The 15,823-nt window shown below is 39.7% G+C and overlaps 1 protein-coding gene across 8 annotated transcripts in view; it reads left to right on the forward strand.

Annotated features, from left to right (window-relative positions):
- The first annotated feature begins 225 nt into the window (after nt 1-225).
- ERBIN (erbb2 interacting protein) overlaps nt 226-15,823 on the forward strand; it is a 118,332-nt gene continuing 102,734 nt past the window's right edge. For 6 of the 8 annotated variants that reach the window (XM_069002328.1, XM_069002336.1, XM_069002337.1 and 3 more), the window contains exon 1: nt 774-987. The gene's annotated coding sequence lies outside the window, so the exon portion shown is untranslated. Of the gene's footprint in view, nt 537-773; nt 988-15,823 lie in introns of those variants that run through there. The other 2 variants (XM_069002335.1, XM_069002333.1) reach the window with 2 other exon arrangements.

Below are 15,823 nucleotides of genomic sequence, written 5' to 3' on the forward strand. Positions count from 1 at the left end.
CTCTCCCGGGCCCGCGCCGGCCCCAACCCCCGCCAGCGCCCCCCGCCCCGCCGCGCTCCGTTCTTGCACAGCCCGCCCCCGCCGGGCCCCATTGGCCGCACCGCCCGTCCCTCACGGCCTTCCCCCTGCTCGGCCCCCCGCCCGCCGCTGTCCGCCCGTCCCTCCTCCCGCCCGCCGCGCCCGGCTGATTCCGCTCCCGCCTGATCCCGCTCCCGCCTGCTCGCTCTCGCCTCCGCCTCCGCCAGGTCCCGGCCACGGCCCTACTCCCGCTCCGCCCCCCGTGCCGCTGCAGTGCCTCCCCGGGCTGGCCAGCGGTGCGCGGCGCCGGCAGCAGCAGGGGCGCGGTGGCCTCGCCCGCGGCCACCTCCCCTTCCCCCGTCGCGTGTCTGCCCGGGGCGTTCGTTCCCCCTCCCCACAGCTCTGCCGCCTCCCCGGGCCCCCGCTGCCGAGGCCGGGGAGGGGGGCGGGAGGCTGAAGCAGCGAGAGAAGGGGGAAGTGTGCAAGAGGAGGCGGGGAGCGAGGGCGGCGGCGGGCAGGTGAGGCAGACGCTTCAGCCCTAGGCGGTGACGGCCGCGCTCGGGCAGCGCGACCCCGGGTGCAGAGCCGGGGGGGAGCGGCGGTGCCCATCGCGCCGGGGGGCGGGCGGGCCGGCGGGCGAGGGGCGGCGGCGGCGGGAGGGCCGGGCCGGGCCGGGCCGGGCCGGGTGGGGTGGTGGGGGGCGCTGCAGTGTCGCCGCCGGGCGGGGCCGGCGCGACGCGGGGCCGCCCGCGGGGCAGACCCCGGCGGGGGCCGGGAGGAGCCGGGCTGCTGTGCTGCGTTCTCCCCGTGCACACGGGCTCCCCTGTCCTCGGTGAAAGCTGGTAACATTCTTTCTTCTTCCCCCGGCCTCTGCCCTCTTCCTCCCTTAAGAAAACTCGATTGGATTTAACTTGGGGTCGGAAGAAACTCCTGCCTGCTGGATCTGGTTTAGACGCCCCGACAGATAAGGTAAATGGGGAAGGCTTGGGATCAGCAGCAACAAAACAACAGAAAAATCCTTCCTCTGGGAAGGGGTGGAGAAAACAAGCAAGGAGTTCACGCATCGTTTTATATCCTGTTTTTGGCCTTCACGTTTTGTCTGTGTTTTCCGCCTTGGCCTGCACAGTTTAGCTCTCATTGTGTTTCCTCCCGTCTCGCCTAAACGTGTGAACCGAGGTGCTGGTTTCATGGAGGCAAGGAAAGAATCTGTGAGACCGAAAGTTTTTAATCTCATCGGACACAGAAGTTTCTTTGTTCCGTCCGAGAAGGCACTGAGCTGAAGCTGCTCGACTGCGTAACTGCTGCTTCAGCTCCCTCCCTTCCAAAACGTTTGGTAACTCTGCGAGTATAATTAACTTCTCGGGAAATTAGAAAGTCATGAAGGACGTAATATGTTTTATTTGATCGAAAGATCTTGAGGCTTTGTGCTTCTTATATCTGCCTTGTTTTCTGGAATATCGGTTAGGGTCTGGCCGGACTACTTCAGGATTGCTGTTGAGTTTCTTTATAAAAAATACCTTCCTGGTCATCTGTAAATGTCGCAGTTTTTCCACCCTCGACTGCTGCAGTCACCCGTTTTCTTCCCCTTTGCCCTCTCTGTTCTCAAAGCGATGAGTTGGACTGCTTGTTTTTCAGCTTGTATAGCATAGGTCTGTCCTGCATTTTGATCCTTGTGAAGTTCCTTAAGAACCTTCATTTAAAACAAAATACAAAACAAAACCAAAGCAGATAGCTAGTTGTCTGACTTCTAAGTGCATGCAGTCAAAGCTGTTAATGTAGCCTTGTTTGGTTTTAATGATCGCTTTCCCCTTTCTGATTTTTGAAAGAACTCCTTTTTGGAGCTGTTGAAGGGGAAACTAAATGTGAAGTTTTGGTGTAAGGTTTCGTACCTCTGGTGCTTATTATGCCAACTGGATGCATGTTTATTTCACATGCCTCAAAGAGGCAATTATAGGTTAGTTCTTTCGTGAAGGCAAGGAATTTCTCACGTTGTGAATGTTCAGGATGAGGTAGAAGCCATACCTCTGGAATGTTTGTTCCTATTTGTCAAACTCAGAAGCAACATGTTGGTCAGATAGGATGTGTATGCTTCAGTCTTGCCAGTGTCTGACATGTATTGGTATTTGGGAGTCTTGGACAAAAAGTAATTTCTGTGCAAAATTTGTGACACTCCTACGTATGTAGTTCTTTAACAACATGGAGTAATTTAGTGCTGTAAGAAAAAGTAATCCAACTATATCTGTTTGATATACTGTAAGGAAAAATGTCAACTGAAGCGGGTTCAGAGGCTGATAACAAATGATTTGACTTGAAATTTCTAGACTTACCTTTCCAGGCAGCAGTAAGGGTTATTCTTAGGCATCAGAAAGGTCTGGACAAAATAAATGGCAGTGAACTTTGCTTTCCTTATGTGGCTGATGCTTGGCAGAAAGTCTGAATAGAGTAATCCTTTTAAAAAGAACCATCCCTTTCCAGAGCAGTGTTTTAGTCCCAATAATGACTTGAGATTCTTGAGGGGAGGGTGAGGAATTGTAGCCGTGCATGACAAATTTAGTTGTAAACCACTATGTTCGTAATCAAGGCAATTTTGTTTCTTTTCAGCCCTTTTGTGTTTCTCATGATGCACTTGATATTTTTCAATGCCATCTAGAAGAATAGTTCCTTGTAGTGGAGGCACAACTTTTTACGCTAGTGTTTTGTCACCGTGGTAGCTATGGATAAGGCCCTTTTTAATGATGAAAGTGTAATTCAGTACTGCTTACAGCTCATGGTTATATCATCGAATGCCATTCATGTCGTTAACATAGTTTTGGAGTTATGAAGGGATGTATTCTTTCTTGAGATCTACAATCTCAACTAAAAATCAGTCTGACATTGATATTCTTATTATGAACAAAATTATTTAAGCTTACACATGGCAGCTCATGTTCTTGAAGCAGCACTTTTATAGCTGTGTGTTGATGGCTTGGGGAAACGTTCTTTTGACCTGGCTGGTTCTTACTCATGAATTAAATTAAGCTCAAGTAAACATCACTAATTTTAAGAAGGTATGCTTGCAATCAAAGAGCTAGAAGTTGCAGCATATGGCATACTATGGAACGTGATTATCATGAAGATAATTATCATATTAGTGAAAATATGAATAGATCTATCATATGTATAAGCTGCGCAGTAGATAATGCTTAGTGTAAACATAAAGCTCTGTAGGGTATTAATTTGCATGTCATGTTCATACAGAGTGGGTGAGAGGGCTCTGTGGAGAAAATATTAATGATTGATAGTTTCTTAGTGTATTAAGCTGATGGTCTCAGTAAACAGTGTTATGATTTGTTGTCAGTGGAATTTGCTGAGAGTCTGTAGTCCAAGGCATTAAGAGCCAAGCTTGGAAGATCAAAGGTAAGGAAAGGCTTGCACATGTGTAACATACATTATACCTTGTATATTAGCAGTACATTCTAGAAATAGAAGGGGATGGGAGTGAATTCCTCAGCTTGGCTTTCCTGTAGGGCTGTAATGAATCACTGTCTGTCTGCTTTGCGTTCTTGTTTTGTTTTTGTCCTTCCTGCTCCCAAGCCAAAAGGAAAATCTTTCAGGGAAAATGTTGTGTAGAGATCAAATAGTTGATATGTCATACCTTCAGCAGATTCTCCCTGTAGAATAACCTGATCTGCTGAAGAAATGCCTGACATTTAATCCACATAGAGGAATTAGAAATCTAACCTTTTCCAAATTAGTTACTGGTTGAGTTGATGGAGAGTTACTCATACAGATATGAAAATAGTAGACTGTATTCCTATGTGAGCATGCAAATGTTGATGGTGACATTTGAAATAGATAGTTAAATGAAGATTATCTGGAAAAGGAAGATTTATAAACATTGGTATTTTACCTTGTCAGCTTTTGAGTAAGTAGAACAATGCATCAGAGGACACATCTCATATCAGAATGAAAACATTGAAGGTGGGTTGAGTAGTAAATAGCCTGTATTTAACCAAGGGTATGGGAGTTTTTTTAAGGATTTTTTTTTGTTGTAAAAAGGTTACTTCACTGAAATACAGCTTTCTTGTTGAACTAAGAATATGGTGTTCAGGTATTGTGAGTCAAATCTTAAAAATGTACGATTTCAAAGTAAGGATTTAGGAGAGATTTATGTATCTCACATCTAATTAAAATGGAAAAAATTGTTATACTGGAATCAATAGTATTTTTCTTATATAGTAATCTCAGGATAATTGGGCTTTTTCTGCTGCCTTGCCCTCATTGTTGCCGATGAAAAATCGTTTGCACCTGGTGGGCTAATACAATGCTTATTCTTCAAAAGCCACTGGCCTATGGAACTGCACAATGCTTATTCTTTAGGAAGAAGAACTGGAAAGCAACCAGCCCAGTTATGCCAACTTTTATCGGTTCCCAAGCAGTCAGCTATAACTTTGGGGTTGTTGACCACCAGGGACCACCAAAGAGACCCGTAGGGCAGAAGAATGCATGTGTAAAGGGGAGGGAAAATATGTTAATGATTTTGGGGAAATGATTATCATATGTGTATTTATTCCAGGAAAATCAATGAATATGTATGTAAAATACAGTATATAAACAGGAGCTTTTCCTGTGCTCAGCATGCACAGTATTTAGGAGGAGCTATCCTCTCGTGCATCCAGCCAAATAAAGAACGCCTGCTTCTTAATGCAACATTGGCGGTAAGGAGATTTTATTTTTACTGATTTTTGTTAAGTTTTGGTGACCCAGATGGGACCTACTTCTGAATTTCAGTGGATCCAAAGGAGCATCATTAGTGACCAGTTCTTTTTAAGATACTTGTTTCTCTGAGGCTTAAGTTTCAGTACAGGTATTTGAATTACTACTCTTTGTACTTTCCCTAAAGGGGATGCAGAAGCATGATATTTCAATGCTAGGGTGCAATTCCAGCTTTAAAAATATATTGTGACTTTGTATAATTGAGAAGTAAAACTGAGCAAAGCTCTTCCTTTGGTTTAAAGGAAACCAAACTGAAGTGTATTTATGTTGGAAAACATCAGCATTGCAAGTCTCTTGCCTAGGGTAAAAAGTTTAAGTTAAAAGTTTAAAAGTTTAAATTAAAAAGTAGATTAGTTTCTTTCTGTTCTTGGAAGGAATTTGTAGTTACTTGATACTAAGTGATCACTATGTGTAGGAATAGACAATGATGATTAAGCAGATTCTGAGGACAATCTGAACAATCTTGGCTGCTGTGGAGGTCCTGGTAGTTGTAATAATGTCAGAAGGTAAATAAGCCTTATAAGGCTCAATCTTCTTAAATAAGATGGTTTGTATAGGTTGGGTTATAGTTGTCTTGCTGTGAGCTTGTAGTGCTCAAGGGCTACTTCTTGTGTCAGTTGTCTGAGGCCAGCCTTAGGAGTGGAAGAAGCTCCGGTGGTTTGAACTATTAGTAAAAATTACAAATACTTGAAGTGAAACACTTATAATTTAAGTCTTAATTTGGAATCTGTGTTTTTTTCCTGCAAAGTGGTCAGGGCTCTATTCTCCTTGCTGGAGAAAGCTCCAATCCCAATATATAAATAAATTCAAAATATTTGAAGTTCTGATATTGTGTTAAAAGCAGATGCAGAAGGATGGTCTTGGTTTTTGAAGTAAAGTGCTTTAAGTTTTACTGCTGCCTTTGGAGTCTTCTCACCAGTTTTCAACTCCAGTTGGCATGAGAAGTTCCTGTAGCAGCTGCGTAAGGGGTTCCATCTTCCTAGACCGTTACGGAAGAGAAATTTCATGTTCTTCCTTTGTCCTCTGTCCCGTGATGTGGGGTATGTGATTAGTATATTTGCAGAAATGATTTCTTCAGCCTTCCTTGCTCTCCTTGTCCTTGGAGTTTTTCAGTATGTATCTTTCAAAACTTCCAAGTTTTAAGAAGCAGAAGAGAGGGCATAGGTGCTTTAAGCTACATCAGTGCATGTACAGAAGCATCTGAAATGTGGTGCCAGATGATTGTCATTCACAGGTTTGGTCATCCAGAATGACTGTAGATAGCATTGTAAGTGTTTTAATGGTGGAAAGTGTTTCCAGGCTTGTCTAGAAGATTTCTCATAGACTGCTAAGATTTGAGAGCTGCTGTTTTTTCCCCAAGTGACTGTTGTCTGCCTGGCATTACTCTACCAGAGAGGAGAAATAAGTTTAGAAGAGCAATCCAGTTGTCAGCAATTTGAGCAAGTTACTGCAGGTCTTTTGTCTTACAAGTAACCCTGAAGATAACATGGAGTTTTATATTTGAGGCTGGGTATTGGAGAACATTTATTATTGTGATTTACAGGAGTTTTTTTGGTCTGTGGAAAGATGTTGCTTAAAAATCTGTGCTTATGCACGCTTGTGGTTATGACAACATAAAGCTTGGCTGCAGTAGTATTTAGAAGACTGAGGCCTGTATTTTCAGTAAAATTAAACCGAAAAATGTGTCAACATAGCAGTCTAAATCTTTAGTGACTTAAATGCTTTGCAAATGCTCAGTCTCCATGCTTATGCTACTGAGTGTAATATTTAGATGTTTAATTTACTTAGGTTCCACTTTGGCCTTTGAGGTAGGTCTAGTTGAAGGAGGATCAGTGAACATGCTGACAACAGATAGTGTTCACTGATCTCCTGCTGCTGGTATGTTTGCTTGCTGTGGCATGTTTGTATGTGGTGGCCTGGAATGTGAGGTTGGTAGTTAGCTCCTTTTAGGAGAACATACTAATTTTGGGTTACTTCTGGTCACATAATCATATGTGGTGCTAACCCTGGAGCTCTGTCGGTTATTTAATTTCTGAGCTGCTCTATATTTTTTAGGGATTGGCAGTAAAATTCATCACTGAGGAGAAAATTCAAAAGTTCACTTCTTCCTGATTCATACCTCTTCAATTTTTACACCATTTATGTCTGCTATGCTGTAGTAAACTTACACAGAGTGATTTATTCTAAGTAACTAATGAGTTCTTTAAACTTGGAGGAGTTACAGGCAAAGGGAATTGAGTGTGCAGTGCTAAAAAATAGTATTTGGAACAAACCTACAATTTTACTTGTGACTTTTCTCAGGTCACTGTTGTTGGTTCGCATGTGGGTGTCAGGAAACTGTTAAAAACAAGATGACAAATATTAAGGACTCTAAGTAAGAAGAAGTGAAAAAGGACGGAAATAGACATGTTAAACCATCTTCTCAGAATGTGACAGGGAGGGAAAATAGTTGGAACTCAGAATTTGTCAATCCATCTGGCTCTGATCCTGATGGATAAGATCAGAAACATTGATATGGGAGAAGAAAAAACCTTCAGAGCTTTACTATTTTACTATAAAATTGTTTATCTATATCTTATTTGTATTTTTTACGAGGTTTTTGTTTTCCTGAACAATGTTTTGTGAGGGTGTGGGCCTTCTGTGACTATTAGACAATCCTGTTCTTCCAGTATGTTATTTTTAATTTACATGTTAAGGCTTTGGGTCTGGTACCAGGTATTTAACCTAACTAAACGAAAATGAAAGTAATACAAGTACTAGGAAAGCAAGACATACTTAAAATAGATTTTAAAGACTTGAGGTTAATTTACTCTTTCATTTGTATTTATCTGGGTGAGTTCATCAATTTTTCAGGGAGGATTTATTTTGTTTTGCTTTACTGAAACAAAGCAGAAGAAATGCTGAGGATTCTTGAATCATTCTGTGGTTTTGCAATGCTTTTTTTACTAGAAAAAGATGGTAAAGCAGGCAAACATTTCTGTGGGATTTTTCTGTGGGAAATTGTGGGATCTGTTGGAGACGTATTGTCAAGATTTCAGATGTCCTGACTGTAGTCTTTCATGACATCAGTTACTGAATTGGTTTTGCAGAGCAAATGGTGACACATCAAGAGAAAGATTGTGGCCTTGTCAATGGAGCAGGTTAGAAGAAAGTGTTACAGAGTGGGAGAGAAATGTGTTTAATCAATATTTTTGTCTTACTCTCTTTCTTACTTTGCTTCTCCCTTTACATAAACTAACCAATGAAGAACCAACAAATTGTTCCTTAACCTTTTAAAAACAGTACTTCCTCTCGTCTGTGGAGTGAGTCCCTGCTTATTTCCACTGAATTTAAATATGTATTTGCTCATTTTAGATCCATAGCTCACGCGTCATTCCACTGGTGTTGAATCTTGACCAATTTTCAATTTCAGCTTCAGACTATGAAATATCTCCAGAGGAATAACTTTCCCTCAAAATCAGAATGTTACTCATTTCCCCTAGTTTTGTGTTAACTTGGTTTTAATCTGTGAGAAGTCTGAAGTATGCACTGGACAGTTCAAATTATTGGAAATCACATCTATGAAATTCTCTGAAATTCCTACATTGTCCTCCTCAGTCAGTTTTTCCTATTCTGAGAAAAGAGGGTGACATAGTAATAGCAAACCTGTATGGCACTGTCCCAGTTTTTACTGCAGTAGTGTCAAAGTAGTATTGTACCTTTATTTTTTTCTCATGCTGGAAAACGCAGTGTGTTAGAAGTTAAGTAACACTTACAGTTATTATTAAATCAACTTTGAATTCAGTTTTGAGGCTGTAATTAGCATTTTGGTGACAAAGAAGACTCTTTAGTTCATCTTAAATCTCCTGTCAGGTGAAAAACTTGGTTTTGGCTTCCAATAGTGAATTATTATCTCTATTGAAAACAACACTTTTAAGAGGAAGTGTACTTAAATATAATTGTCTAAATTCTAAGTTATTCATAAAAATTTTATTCTAACCAGTAGTAAACTATTGTTCTTCCCTATCTAAAGAGGCAAAAGTACTTAAGAAACCATTCAAGAATAGCTTTCTTCTAATTTTTTTTGTATCAGTTGCTTATCTTACCTGCAAAATGCCTGATAGACTAAAATAAAAATGATGTAACAGCTCTCTTTTCTTTAATCATCATCCATTCACTTAAAGGGATGCAACACTAAGTAAAGGAAAATACAATTTAGTACAAAAATAGTAACTTAAATGTTTCATCACTGTGTTGGGAATGAAAAGAGATTATAAATTGGCAAAAATCAAATATGCATTGTGAGAGAAAAGATGAGTGAATAGAGGACAAGAATAATGGTGTTTATGCACATGGAAGATTGAAGAGCATTGTAGTTAGAACCACAGCCAGTGCAGAGAGGAGTAATTCTTCTGCATCACCATTATGAACAGCTAATTGGGATGTATCGGGATCTGTGTATCGGTTGTAGAATTAATGTAACGAGGAACAACAGACAGAGCTAAGTAGGTTCAGGGGTTTCTTTATATGTCCAGGACAGTAACTCTTAAAACTGCTAAGAATAGTGTTGAGGTAATATGTGGCGTAATTATTGTATAAACTAGAGGGACAAGATACTTAGAGTCTGGAAAATACAGCCTTTTGTTTTGTTTTTTTGAACCTTTGCTTTTTTTAAAAATAGTGGCTGCTCCTTATTGTAGCAGTGAAAAAGCTGTATTAAAGTAAAACTATTTTTAAAGCTGCATTGTGAATAAAAGTTTCTGGTTTTAGTACTGCATTTTATACTAAACATGTAAGAACAAAAACCAAACCAGCTTGTTGAAGTGGATAATACTTAGAACACAAAGACAGAAGTGTTCTTTAAAGGGGGAGGAATTATAAAGTGAAATGGAAGTCTAGTTCTATATACTATTTCTCTTCAAGCAGTAGCTTCCATTAGGGCACTGCATAGTCTTTTAAGTGTTGGAATGCATATTTATTTGTGGTTTTTGGTAGGATATATATTTTTTTGAAATCTACCAAATTCAAAATGGGGAATGAACATACATACCCACATGTACTTCCTTTGCACTCCATTTATCTTTCTGTTACCACAGATTGAGTTACGTAACTTGGATTTGGTGCAGCAGTGTTTTCTGGGCAGTTACTAGCTGAGAGTTTTGAGTGTGGTTCTTCCTTCCCCTCCCATGGACCCAGTGTCTGCTTACTTTGTATCTCGGGTGTTCTGGGCCTGCTGTGTTCTTCTGACCTCTGTTGTTTGATCTGTCCTAGGTTTAGGCAGGAATTCTGGCAATTGCATTTTTGAGGGGGCATGCATGTAAGGCAGAGCATCAGGGCCTGGGGTTTTATGTGTGGACATACAATTCAGTAAGCAAAATAATTAATTTAAATAACCAGTAATCTTCTAATAAGAAATGGTTTATTTTTTAAATTATCTTTTCCCCTTTCTGTTTTCTGTGCTGACCTGTTTTGTGTTGCAGATCACCTGAATTTATCTGCAGCCAATTATGTGCAGAGTCTGATTAACAGATGAGAACTTTTATTGTGAAATACTGCATATTTACAGCAGTGCAGCTTGCTTGTCAAAAACCTTTGGTATCTGCTGCAGATGGCTGCATAGTCTTAAGGAGTGGCTTCCTGGCTGCATTGTACATGAAGTGCCAAACACTGAGAGCAGTTTTGTTCTGGAATGCCAAAATACATTAAATCCATTCAGGAAGCAACATATGTCAAACGAATAAAAATATCGTATTCATGTGAAATAGAATGTGGTAATTATGTTTTTCAAACCTATTTTATTTCCTGAGTTAAGGGCTTAAAAAGGACTTTTTGTAGTGAGGATGGTATTAAATACCAATTGCTGACTTACACTGTTAGCATTTTCACTACTGTTTGTTTCCCCATCCCCTATTTTTTCTTTGTTTTATATATGCCATAGATGGAAGTTGAAACCAGGATCAATAAGGATGAAGAAATAGGAAAAAGATAATTATGTTTTCCTCCTTGGATGTATAGGCCTATGCACAGTATACAGGTGTTTGGTGGGTGATTTGGTTTACTTTGTTCGTTGGAGGTTTTGGTTTTATTTTGGTTGGTTGGGGTTTTTTTCTTAAGGCTAGTAGCATATGTGTTTCTCTACCGCACTGTGAGAGAAGTATATAGTTGCTTGATACTAGAGGTAGGAAACCATGGTTGATAGAAATAAGCAGTGAAAGATTTTGCTTCTGCCCAGTGTCTAATTCCAACAAGTTCTCAAGACAAGGAGTAAGAACATTTACAACTAATAGCTCCAACTATTGCAGAGTTTATAAAGACACAAGCCCAAGGCCTAGCATTTTGTTGCTTATTATTCCATATTGGCAAAGTAGGTGTAGATAGAAAAATACATGTGTATCTAGAATCTGTAATTTCATCATGATTAGTTTCTAACTAGTATATTGCACAATTTTTACTTATCTGAAATAATTTAAAAGCCTTTAAAAGCCTCTTTAAGCCAGAGGAATGAAGTACAGATCTTCTAAGGAAATTTTGCTTGTTCTTTCTGAATGTTTTTCTCGTTTGTTCTTTCTGTTCAATCACTATGATTAGAAGTGGAGTTAAAAATTAACTTTAGTAAATTAACTTATGTAACATCCTAATTGCTGTTCAGTCTTGTGTAAGAAATGAGAGGTCCCTGAAGGAGAAGACAGGGCAAGTGTTTTACTTTCATAGCTGTGGAAGGCATGGATTTATTTAAAACAAGCATTTAGTAATAAAGTAGCTTCACATGAAGCAGAGGCCATAACTACTATAATTTCTGTGCTTTTTTGGAGGGATTGTAAGACATCAGTTGTGAAGCAGTGTTGGAAGCTTGACATGTTCCTTTCTCTTGGATTGAAAAAGGAGGTGCTGCTGTGTTTGTTTTCTGGTTTAAATTCCACTTCCTGAGATTTTCAGCTGTCCCATGGTAATGGTACCACCATTTAAAGTTGTGCTTATCTGCTGAGAGATGAGGTAAATCCTGGAGTTGCCTGTTTGTATTTTGGACCAAGTCAGCTGGGTTATTGTTGGCTTTTGTATTTGTTCTGGCAGTCCAATTGCCTTCCCTGATTCTGGTGTGTGTTAGTTTGATTGGTCTCAGCCTTCTTTGCGATAGTTATGAGAAAATCTGTAGAAACATGTTCAGGTATACCTGATCTTTCCTCCTCCTCCTCAGCCTTTGTTCTTTGAAGTGTGATGTTTATCTTCATTCTGATCACCAAATTTTGTGTTTTGTGAAGGAGTTGTGGTCCTGCTAGCCACAGGGAGGTGTGACCTGTTCAAGCACAGTTAATTCCAGTGGTTCTGCTTGTCTCCCAGCTATCAGTGGCTACAGGAGGATTCTGTAGCTATTGAATTGTAGGAAGTACCAGAAGTATTAAGACAAAGAAATGTTTCCTCAGGTCTATGTTTTCCTTTTGTTCTTTTGTGTATCTGAAATGTACTTCAGGTGTACAACCAAGTATCTATGGGCATCCTGCTCCTCCCTGCACCTTAGAACTATCTGTTAATTCTGTTGAGTCTGGCCTGGTTTGCTGATATTTTCAGTGTGAAATACCAAGTTAAATCTTACTTGCACTTTAGCCCTTGTCATCGTGAGTAGCAGGAATTAATTTTCAAACAGACTTGGAAATTAGTTCACATGCCTGTGTTCAAGTTGGATGTGCTACTATCATAGTGTTGATGCAGTCCTCCACAAAGCATAATCTTGACTCAAAATTGGGGTTTGCCTTTTGGAACATGTAAATGTTACAAATTGCAGTGTACTTGCAACAAATATAATATATTGTCTTTTCTCACTCTTTAACCAACTGAAACTGTCATCAAAGCACTTGTTATTTCTGGTGTTAATAGACAAATTATGCTAGGGATTCTACAGGGTTTTTTTAGCCTCCTTGGCATTTATTCCAAAATTCTTTCCTAAGATTTTTCTCTGCTGTTGGTTGTAAATATCTATTTTATACCTCTCCGTTTAAACAGTTGTGTTGTTCTATCTTTGGTTGTTTTGTTTCTTTTTAAGGTACTGTGTAACTTAATTTTACTGTATGATTTAATTAACCATGACATATAACTGTTTTGACTTTTAAAAGCATATTGACTGTTATGCTTTGTTTCATCCTTTCTTGTGGTTTCTCCCTGAATATGTCCCTTCTCCTTAGGCTCTCCAAGACCTTGGTAATGTTGATTTGGAAGCAGACCAGAAGACAGCATCATTGAAGGATTTTTTTAAATGAAAAAAACCTGTTTCTATTTCTTCTTATCAATATTTACTATTAAGTCTTTTTTTGAGGTGCGTGGTGTGGGTGGCTCTAAGTTAATCAATTAGTAGGATAGGATGTAGAAGAGGAATTTAGATGAGAAACTTGGGTGCACTGTAGAGACTGGTTTCATCCATACCAATTACTAACATTGCTTTATATCCAGACATCTGAGGGTTAATAGAAAATGTCTTATTTTATGGGCTTGATTTAGGACAAATCACCTTTACCGTCAAGATTGGAAGTAAGTTGCATTCTGCTCTAAGTCATGGGCATCACCTATTATAAAGTGGCAGCTTTCTGATGCTCTAGGAAGAACTGCATTTTGTGTATCTTCACTTACATTTTAAGAGCAGTGGGACGTGAAAGATACGTCTAGATCAGTGACACTGTTGTGTATATAAATATCAATTTTTGTAAATCTATTCAGTGTATCTATTTATGGTTTGAATTACAGGTTGATATTAACTGAATGTTTAAAAAAATTTTTTAAACGTTAATATTAGGCTGAAGTGAAAAACGGAGACTTTCTGTCAATAGTGGCTCTTTACAAAGCACTTCCTTGTATTGGTCACTTCGGAATTTAAAAAGGAATTTTTGCTTTGGTTAAAAGAAAGTAAGTGTATGTAAATTTTGAACTTACCATGTTGGGGATGGCGGTCCATATACTTTTGTGTGCTTTATTCTCATTCCCTCAAGTCTTTAGTAAATTGAAAGCATTGCTTTGTAGGCAAGTAATTGACTTTTTGTTGCAAAAACATGCACAGCACATGCTGAGCAACAGTGTCTTGAGGTTCAGACCACATCCTCTGAAAATTTCTTTCAGTTCTGTACAGTATAGCTTGCTGATACAGTCAGTGTCTGGACCAACCTGTTTACTGGATTGACGGAGCATCCTTGTTTCTTCTTGGCTGCCTGTAGATATTTAGCATGGCAAATTTTTCTTTTTTTAATTACTCCCTCCTGCCCCCTCCACCAAAACTGTGAATCCAAGGCAGACTAAATTATAAATGTGACACAGATGAATGAATTTTGCCATCAGCTTCTCCTGTTGTGAGCATTAAAATATGCTTGCATATGGTTTTTGATACACGTTTTTTGTACTAAAAGAAAAATACCAGTAATAATCAAGTTATCACCTTTACTTTAAAGGAGTCTTAATTTATAAGCCTGTGACTAAATGTCTAGTCTTACATTGTGCTGCAACTCCTCTGCATACATCCACTTTGCTTCTGGTGTGGTTCTTTGCATTAGAAAGAAGACAAGGTACTGAAGGTGAAGACAAGGTATTGAAGGTGGAGACATGGTACCGAAAGTCAGTGAGTTGTTGAGCAAACTGATCTTAAAAAAAAAAAAATTCTCCCTGATGTCTTGCAGGTTTAGGCTTTTTGGATCAGTTACTGATTGGACTTCCAGTGTGGTTATGCAAACCCTAGCTGTAATAAAAGGCAGGTTTTATTAAAGGCAGCTTAAAAGGCAGAGAGAAAAGCAGAGATTACTCTTGCTTCAGCAGGCTCTAGTTTGAATTTTGCACAATGGAGATTGCCTTTTGAGTTCCAATGGCTGGTTTGGAATAGTCTTCCACTTACCCACAGTAAATGTAAATGTTGCTATCCATCATCAGTGATTTGATCCTTGATAATACATACATAAAAGTCAAGAGTGCACTTAAAAACTGGGATACTTACCCAGTTACATCTCTTTTTTGGCAGATTTAAAGTCTACCACCTCCCATCTCTCCTACTTTTTCTTGCCATAGATTGACTTGCAGACTTGAGACAGTAGGATGGGAATTTAATGTTTCTCTGTAAAATGGTTTTTAATTGCTGCAGGAGTGTGAAATAACTAACTATGGAAAAGGAGAAGCAACAATGAAGTCCTTTTCTCCTGAAGGCTATGTTTCAGAGCACTTGCTTTTGAGACTTATATATCTAGCCTCTTTAGTTCATTGGGATTTCTGGTGGCTTTGTGTTTTTCATTATCTAGAGGGATCTCTTGATTGAAATGTGTAGGTCAACAGTATTTGAATGTTGCATGCTCTGCCTTCAGATTAGACCTCTAGGCTAGTATGATTGGAGAACTGACAGGTGATGGGCAGTTGGTGTGATTAGTAAACAAGTTCATATGTTATGTATTATAACAAAATGATGGACTCAGAAATGTCTGTCACAGTGTGCAATGCCTTTAAAGTATTTTACTTTTTCATTTCAGGTGGGCAGGGTAGAATCACCTTCATTCATGGAGGAATTAAAAGTGCAAGATAATTTAGGGGGCAGAGGATGGAAGAATAGAAGACATTTAGCTTGATCGTTTTCAGATCTTCTGGGAAGGTTGCCAGCTGTGTGTGGAAGTGCTGTAGGGCTGTAGTGAGGAGCCATGTATAGTGGCCTCACTTGACTGTATTGTACACATGAAATGCAGGTGACTTCTGATCTTTCCGTCCTCTATGCAGAAGGGCCAAGCCCCTATATTAGGGAGGAGGTGGCACTCATGGGCATGAGGTAAACAGAAACAGCTGGTATTTGTGCTGTTACCCACTTTTTAAGACTGATACTGTGCTTATCCCTGCTTCTTTGGAGAGAGTTCTGTGATCTATTAAAGCATTAGTGAATTTAAAATGTATTTCTTGTTATCCGAATTTAAATTGCTCCCTACAATGCCCTTCTTAGAGTCATCACATGACAAACCTTTAAAGTGAGTTGTGAGGACCTTTTCCTTCTCCAGGCACACCAGTGTTAGTAGCAATTACATCTGTGAGAGAGCTTAGCTGAACACTGCCTGCTTACTGGACTACT

The sequence above is a fragment of the Aphelocoma coerulescens genome (genome assembly GCF_041296385.1).
Source record: "Aphelocoma coerulescens isolate FSJ_1873_10779 chromosome Z unlocalized genomic scaffold, UR_Acoe_1.0 ChrZ, whole genome shotgun sequence".
Classification (NCBI taxonomy): domain Eukaryota; kingdom Metazoa; phylum Chordata; class Aves; order Passeriformes; family Corvidae; genus Aphelocoma; species Aphelocoma coerulescens.